The following is an 8,521-nucleotide window of genomic DNA, read 5'->3' as shown; positions in this document are numbered from 1 at the left end:
ACCTGTACATATGGCCAGAAACTCCTCTACTCTACTACTACTCTGTATCTTAGAGAGGGAGAACTGAGGTGTGGTGTGGACCAATCAGAACATTTTCAATGTGAAAGATTGTGTAACGGAAGTGTTCTTTCCAGACCCTATGCAGACGACACAATCCAGGGATGAGTGAGGAAAACACGGGGGGGGAAAGCATGCAGGAGACGGGAATGAAAACAGGGGGCATGTCCATGGTGCGCTGGTGTTCGGGAGGGGGTGTGGCCGAGGCCAACAATCCAGAGCTGAGTCCCATGGGGAATCCAAAACAGGGCAAAAGTCCAAAGCCAGACAATCCATCCAAGACAGACGAGATTAAAACAAGAACCGGGTCGGGACCAGCACTGGAACAGGAACTAAAACCTTGACAGGACCAGGCACTTCCAGGTCCCGGACTCGCCTGGTACAGGAACCAATGCAGAGCCTGGAAGAGAGTGAGTGCCCGGCTTTTATAGGATAGGGGACAGGAACCGGAGGCAGGTGCAGGGAATGAGAACTAAACAAGGAAGGGCTGGAGCGTCCTTAAGAGGAGGGGTTTACGATCATGACAGATTGACTTTGTTCAGCACAGCACACCACAGGTAATAATCCTGTCAAATATGCTGATGACATAAAAACAGGAGGGGTTGCATACATGGTGGAAGCAGGAAATCACATATGGGTAGACAATAATCGGGACTGATCAGATACTTGGCAAATCAAATATAATCCAGGCGAGAAGCAGAAATGCACTTGAAATGATCCTAAAAAAGCAATCTGTGAAAATGGCTTAATAGTAAAAGCTCTGTTTACATTTGTTTGTTTTTTTGGAAGAGGAAAGGAGGGTGGGACTGCTGTTTCCTCTCCTCGTTGCTGCTGGACAGAGGGACAGGTGACAAGGTGCCTTTGTAAAGAGCCTCCTCCGTCGCTTGCTGATCTGACTTCCATGCACTTCCAATGCTGTGGCTCTCAATTCATGGACAAAATCAAGGACACTACAGCTGGCTGGAGGCACTGCATCTCGCTATTTAGGTACACTGCTCTCATTTGTTCCACATGCTCTGTGAAAATCGAAGCTGTACAGGAATCCAAGGCAGGTGGACTGAAAAATGGTTCAAGTGCAGATGACAGCACAGAACATAACTGAAACCTCAGGCTAGGGTGACATAATTTTTGGAATGCCCCAGAAATCTGTATGAGGCCACCTACTATTCCTTTTTATATCAGTAGTCTAGACTCTGGCATATTTTTTAGGTGTGTTAAATTTGGGAAGGGGGGTGGATATGGTCAATAGAATAAAAATCAAGACATTCAAGTAAGTAGCTGCATCAGCATGCATAAGCTGCAAAGGAGCAAGTAAAGATTTATTCCACGCTGAAAAGAGACCTGAAAGGCTGAAAGAGATCATACCTGAAGAAGGCTCCACAGCTGAAACACTGTTCCTTTTCTTCTCTTCTTAGCATGGAATAAACCTTTACTTGTTCCTTAAAATCAAGACTTTCACTTTGGGAAAAGTGAAAAAAGGGAAAACTATCACTTTTTGAAGTTCCATCAAAACTTTCTGCTGCATCACTTCATGACGGAGGAGGTGCGATTGTGGAATAAATCCACATCAGATGCAAGTAAGACATTTCTGACCTCACACTAAGATTTTTGGTGTGGCAGAAACAACTTCATTGTCGAATTCTTTAATTTTATTTTTGGGATTTCCAAAAGTGTCCTGTGGCAAAAACAGAAAGATGAGATTGAAAAGATTGAAAATGAGACCTACAGTACCTGACAAAAACGTTGATACAATATGTGCGATCATGAAGATCATTAAGACCTTCCAGTGTGGGAAACAATAAAAAGGCAAACAAAGAGTGAGAGTATGGAGTGAAAAGAGGGGATGTTAATTGGCATAAGGCACTATTACAGGTCGTGCATTATAGGCCTCATTTAGAATATTGTGTACACTTTTAGTTATTGCTGTTCTGAAATCTGTCCCACACTTACAGGCTGAAAGAACAATCCTCTTTGTCAGACTTCTAAGAGACATTTTTTTATTCCTGGAATGAAAACTGTTCAAGGGGACTTAATACATGTGTTTCAAAATTCTCAAAAACATTGGAAGTTTACCCTCTGCACTTCTTTAGCATAAACAGTTAAACACTAACCAGAGGATAACAAGTGGAAACTACATGCAGGTGCATTAAAAACTGAGAAAAAGGAGGCACTTCTTCATCTACGTCTCTATGAGGGAGTATGGGACAAGCTATCCAGCTATGTTGGAACAAGTAATAGGTTTATTCCATGCTGAAAAGAGCCCTTCTCTTCATGGCCAAAACATTGTGTTTTCTCTCTTCTCTTTTCAGCATGGAATAAACCTATTAATTGTTCCTTTGGAGCCAACACATGCTGACGCAGCTCCCCACCTGAACTCCTTCACCCTATCCTATGTTGTTGAGGTCAATTGTCGTGGATCAGATCCTTTCATCAATTAGCTACTAACAATGAAACAAGCTAGACGGGCCATTTCCTGTTGCACGCTCTGGTAGAAGAGTGAAGTATATGGAATCTGGAGAGGTTTGCCAAAATGCAAATACCAGCAGGGCATAAAAGCAAAACACAAGAAACCTGGCAAAGGTTCTATTTATCCTTGAAATTAAATAATCAGGTAGGCCAGTCTGCGCTCACATTACTAAGCCTGACTTAGATTTGAAGTATATTAGACATCATAAGCAATTTACAAAAGCAATTTACAAAAGGGAGCGTATTTAATTAAGACTTAACGCCCTGTGGCAGAACTGATGATGTCTTTTGCTGCTTCAACTCTGCTTCGGGGCAACTTCACATTTTTTCAAATGTCACTCAGATTTGTCCTGCTTTTTCAGTATTTATTTTAGTTGTTGCCATTGGCAAGTGTAATTTGTAGGCAAGGTCATTAATTCAAACTCAGATCTGTATTTAACTTTTTTTAACAACAAAGCTTAATTCCCCATAGCATACAGTGTGCCGATGTTGTTCGAGTAAATAAAATAAAAAAATGATTTGAGCATAATGCAGTGATTGTTCAGTGCAGTTCCATCAATAATTGAGTGATGATGACATCTGAAAATTGTATATATTGATGAATGTCTGTGTTAAAATCCTTTTAATGTTGCTTGAAGGTTCTCTGAAATATGGATAACTGAAATCTTAACATCTAAATCCTTAATTTGCTTGTTCCCTTGTTTGTATGGGCACCCTTTAGTACAAATTATTAGAAATAATCATAGTTCTCTTAACCTCAGATATAGAGCTTTGCAACAGGAAGCTTACTGGTTTAAAAATCAATGAGATGTTGGTTCTTTTTAAAGCACTTGGCAGTTTGTATTTAATTATTTAGGCTCCTTCTGTACAAATAAAGAGCCCAGCTAGGATGCCTTAGAAGTCTGACAATGAGGATTTTCTTTGAATGAAGAAAACAAATATAACTCTTTAATTCTGAGAGCTATAGGGAGGCTGTGACTTTGGCTTTGGACCGACAGGTGACTCCATGTTTGTGTAAGAAGAGAATCTCCTCCCTGGAAGAGTTTCGGAGGGGGGTTGTGCATGTAATGGGGGGATTTAGGAAAGGGTGTGTTTGTGTGTACTTATTCTTGTGTAGCACAAAGGCTGTGCAGGGACCTATCTCTGGGGTTGCCTTCTCTGAGCATAATTCTGAATACCAGTGACATCCCAGTGATACTCAATGATCTGATTTCAACACTATAGCCCATCAGGACATCCACTGACTTGCCAACATAGAGCATGGATTTGTTCTTCTCATACAATAGGTACACAGGGGCCGAGTGCCATACCAGGGTGATTTTAACAGGAAGAACAGACACACACATGTGGCAGTAAGGTAAAAATTAGGGGTCTTTATTTCAGAATGCCAGAGAAAAAGGCAAACAAAAGCTTGGCTCAGTCTGAGCTCTAACTAGAATTCTTCTTGTCCCTCTCTAGCAAGAACCAGGCAGCTAAGCTGCTTACCGGCTGCAACACAAAGACCGAAGTTTCTATCTGAAACTCTTCCAAAAATACTGCCTTACAGTAATTAAGTCTCTCACCCAGGCTCTTCACAAAGCTCACGTCAAAGTGTCCACGGGTCCATCAGCGGCCAGCTGCTTCCCTGCTTCCTCTTTCCTCTGAGGCAGAGCGTGATGGGCATCCAGGCAGCAGAGTCCACGGACAGATTAGAAGCCTTCCCTTCCTGGTTGCCTGAGCAAGTGTCGTCCATCAAACTGCCCAGAATGATAGTTATGGACTTAGCTAGCAGCTCCAAAATTAGCTTAGTTTTGTTGTTTTGTGCTGGCTGTTTTGCCCTACACTGTAACTGAAGACACTCGGTTTGTATCTTACGGCTGTGTGGTGTGTCTGTTGTCCTGGACGCACCTATTATACCACGCCCCATGGGGTATCACAATACAGTACACTATCCACACATCCATCTTAACAGCTTTATCCATCACAGGACACACAGACACAAACTTGCACACGCTCAAACCAGGGCCAATTTTCCTCAGAGCAAATTAACCAACCAGAAAGACTTTGGACTTTGAGAGGAGAACTGGATCCCCCTGAGGAAACCCACCCAAACAAGTAGAGAACATACTGTTACAAATACAGGGTCACGAAAATAGTGAAATGTCAGGAATAACTGAGCTAATTAATCAGTACGTAACATAAATATTCATAACCCCCAACTTTTTTTGTTTTGCCAAGAATATACCCCAGCAGTTGGTATAGTTAGGGAAACATGAATTCTTTGTTCTCTGGCACAGAAAAGAGTCATAATTCAAGCACAATGAGTTAAACAAATAATTAGTAACAGTGACAATGTACTGTACACACTGAACACCACGCAAAATAAATATACAACAGTTTGTATATTTACAAGTCACAATATGTACAAACTTTCCAATAAGGCATCCCAGAAGCCTAACGTCCTATCCACCCAGAAAAACCCCAGACTGTCGTTAAGTATTTTAACTCTTATATAATGCCTACAAAGGCCAAAATAAGAGATAAGCTGCCTTCTAAACTAAATAGAATACAACCTACAGTCAAATCTCTCTCTCCGTAAACCTGGATGCCACCAAATGAATGGGACCCTATAGTATCTCCCTATTGTAAAAATGCACCCTATAACCAGGAGAGGCCGTTTTTAACTAAGGGATTCTGTCACGCCCTCTGCAGAGAGAGGGCGCTCCTTCTCTGTCCTGTCCCTAGTTTCCTGCCTGCTGTCCTTCCGGTCCCTCTCTTTCCCTTGGCCTATATATTTCCGGGTCTTGCACTCTGTCCTCGCTCAGCATTGACGTTCGGATGTTCTGAGACCCACCTAGCACCAGGGCGCCCCACGTCCGCTCCCTGAGGGCATAGGTTTCTATACGGCATTCCTGAACTCTTTGCACCAATGAGCCCAGGCCTTTTTCCCGTCTCGCCGCTACACATATGGGTCTTTTTCCGCTCTCCTGCTCCCCACGGTTAGTCCCTTTGGACGTCCGTGACAGATTCTTTACACGGGAGATCAAGAGTTCCCTAAATATCACAGAATAGCAAGCTCTCTTAATGAGGTTCAGATACCTAGCTCCAATCAGGTCTTCCCAGGTGTTTTGGTGCAAGGACCTCTCACCTTCTCTCTCTTGTCTCTTATCTTCTAGTAACTGCATCCCCTTTTTATGCTCTGTTCCTGAACTGTTAATTGACACTTAATCATTTACCCAGTACTTAATTATGTAGCCAGGGTAAACCACGGTAAACTTTATAAGTGCTTTGATCACAGAATCTGGGACCACTGCATCTCAGCAAATATCCCCTTGCTTCAAAGCTGGAAATGTTAACAATAGCCAAGTGTCCCCATTGTATCTAGATTTACTTCATAACAATGCAAACCCCAGGAACTGAACCCAGGGCCCCAGTGCTGCAATGCTAAGCACTGTAGCACAGTGCCGCTCTACAGTACAGTATAAAGATGTACAATTGGTACAACTCCTGGAGTGACCTAGACAGGACTCTGACCTTCTGGGCACACTTAAAGACAACAGTAGCCAAGATCAAAATAAGGAACAATCTGATCTCCAAACCTGCTAGTACAATATGAACCACTGCCACTACTACCCTCCAGCCCAATCTCTGTCTGGTCAAGATCATCACACACTCACAGAGTAGACACCCAGCTGAATGCCATTCTGTGCATCATCACTGGAACATTATACTCTACCCAACTCCCCTGGCTCACTGGCCAAGAAAACCTTCGACACAATAACTCACAATAACCTACCAGGTGCTCAAAAATGTCCACAACGCTCCTCACCTGACACCATATCAGGACATACTGAATCCACCAATCACGTGTCTGGGTTCAAGAAAGTCAATCTGGAAAATCCCTCCCTAGCAAGACTTCGATGAAAACCTCACCTGGAAATTGGGAAGCACCTCACCACAAGCCCAGCCCAGCAACCCCCTGGGTTTCACCTCTCAAGAAAAGATTGTCCACTCTAAATCACACCAGCCTCTGTGGATGGGGGGATCAGTGTAGGCCTCTTTGGTCCTGTGGGATGGAGCAAAATATGTAGCACAACCTAGAGACCTACCCACTCCACAGAATGGAGGACTATTCACGCTCAACACAGCTGGACCAGAAGCTATTGCTTTGCTCAGGGGCTAAATAACTTAAAATTTATTTCTTAGGCTTCTTCAATATCATTGATGATAGGGTAATAATCTTGATTTCACACAGACTCCTCGAGGGATGGTTGTCCTAGGTTTGTTTATAGTGAATAAGGGTAATGGTTGTGATACAGATTTCTCTGCTACAGTGAATCAAGAAGTGGTCTTTCTAACTAACAAACATTACATTTGTCACAACAGGACTGTGACTAATCAAAGATATATAAGTTAGCTTAGAAAAGCATCTTATGGCACGCATGTGACATTCAAGTTCAAACTGAAGGAAACAGGCTAGAAATGCTATAGAAATAAATAAAGATTAAATGGAAATTTAAATATATACTTATCACAATCAAATTGTTAATGTGCATTTTATTCTGTTTTAAAAATATATATTGAAGCTGTGTTCATCTTGTGATATTGCCTGATGCCAAGCATTCCCGAAAAAGTCAAGAAACTAGATCAGAGCTTTTGCTCTAAAAATGTCATTGTCATTCAAATACATGGCCTTTAGCTCCACTATGAAGTCTGTGAGGAAGTCGTGTCCTTTAGATTTGGACATGAAATGGTACTAGGAGCTATACAAAGGTCATTCCCAATCCTCTCAAAAAGCTCCTGACTTGTTGTGAATGTCCTCAGGGGCACAGTCTGAAAATGGCATGACAGAATGAATTATAGCATCATTTATCACTGAACTCACTGAGGTGAGCCTCACCAGGCTGGGAAATCAGTGGAAGGCAACTGGAATTTAAAGACCTATTTCTATGTGTGGAATTTAACATTCTACTGCAAGGAATGGCTTCTTCTTTTGTGCACTTCTCAGACTCACCTTCAAACATTCACAATGAAACAGAAGGAGTGCCTCATGAATTTTGTAATGTGCTAGAAAAAAGACACCTGCATATATTGACAAACGTCCTACAGATTAGCAAAAGGGAACTGGGAGAGTTGTAGCACAGGGATAATGGAAAAGGTTTACTGACAAAGCAAGTAACTAAAAAAAAATCACATAACCTTAATCACTGCTTGTGGAAGCCTGGTCTCTGAAGTCACAATACGCAACCAGGAGCAAGCTGCTGTCACAGAGCGCTGCATCCAACTAAGTGGAAACAAAGCAACAGGTAAAGGTTTATTCCACACTGATAGGAAAAGAAAAGACCTTTGCTGCTGTTGTCAGAAAGAGTGACGTTGTTTCAGGGACTAAAATGGTAGAAAGCATTTGTTTCTTGGGACATAGTTGAAGACGTCTCTGAGTGTTACTCTGGGTGGTGTACCAGTTGAAGGAAAAGGTGTTGAATTTCAGACAAACTCCTTTAGGAATTATATTTTCTCGTTGACATCTGTGAAGGAATAGGGGGTGGTGAGAAAGCCTGGTCTTGGAGCAGATCGCTGTGAAGAGACAGAATGCTGGTTTGGTGAGAGAGAGGGGCGAGTGGCCCAGGGAGGAAGAAGAGATCTGGAAAAAGATTTGGTGGAAGGCGTAGTGGGTGGCAGCAGAAACAGGTTGAAGAAATTCGAGTAGGTATGGTGTGACTAGTGAGGGGACCTATTACAGAGTCCTGCAAGGGACCCATCAAGAGGTATCAGTCACTTAATTCTTAAATGATTGGTGAATAGTAGATCACACTTTCTCACATAGGTATTACTTAGTGATGTTTGGACTTTCATGGTGTTAGTGGTGGTTGGGGTTTAGAAAACAGTCTGGAGATATTTTTAATGTTCAACAGAAATAGAGAAGGCAGTCTTCACTTTTTTATACAGTATGTAGTACTGTATCTACATAAACCCCTGCATGTTACAGGCACTACCCCAGTGGGTTTCTGCATGCTCATAT

This window comes from Atractosteus spatula, chromosome 4 (assembly GCF_055471065.1).
Source record: "Atractosteus spatula isolate fAtrSpa1 chromosome 4, fAtrSpa1.hap1, whole genome shotgun sequence".
NCBI lineage: Eukaryota > Metazoa > Chordata > Actinopteri > Semionotiformes > Lepisosteidae > Atractosteus > Atractosteus spatula.
The sequence above is the reverse complement of the archived record's forward strand: the minus strand, read 5'-3'. Positions refer to the sequence as shown.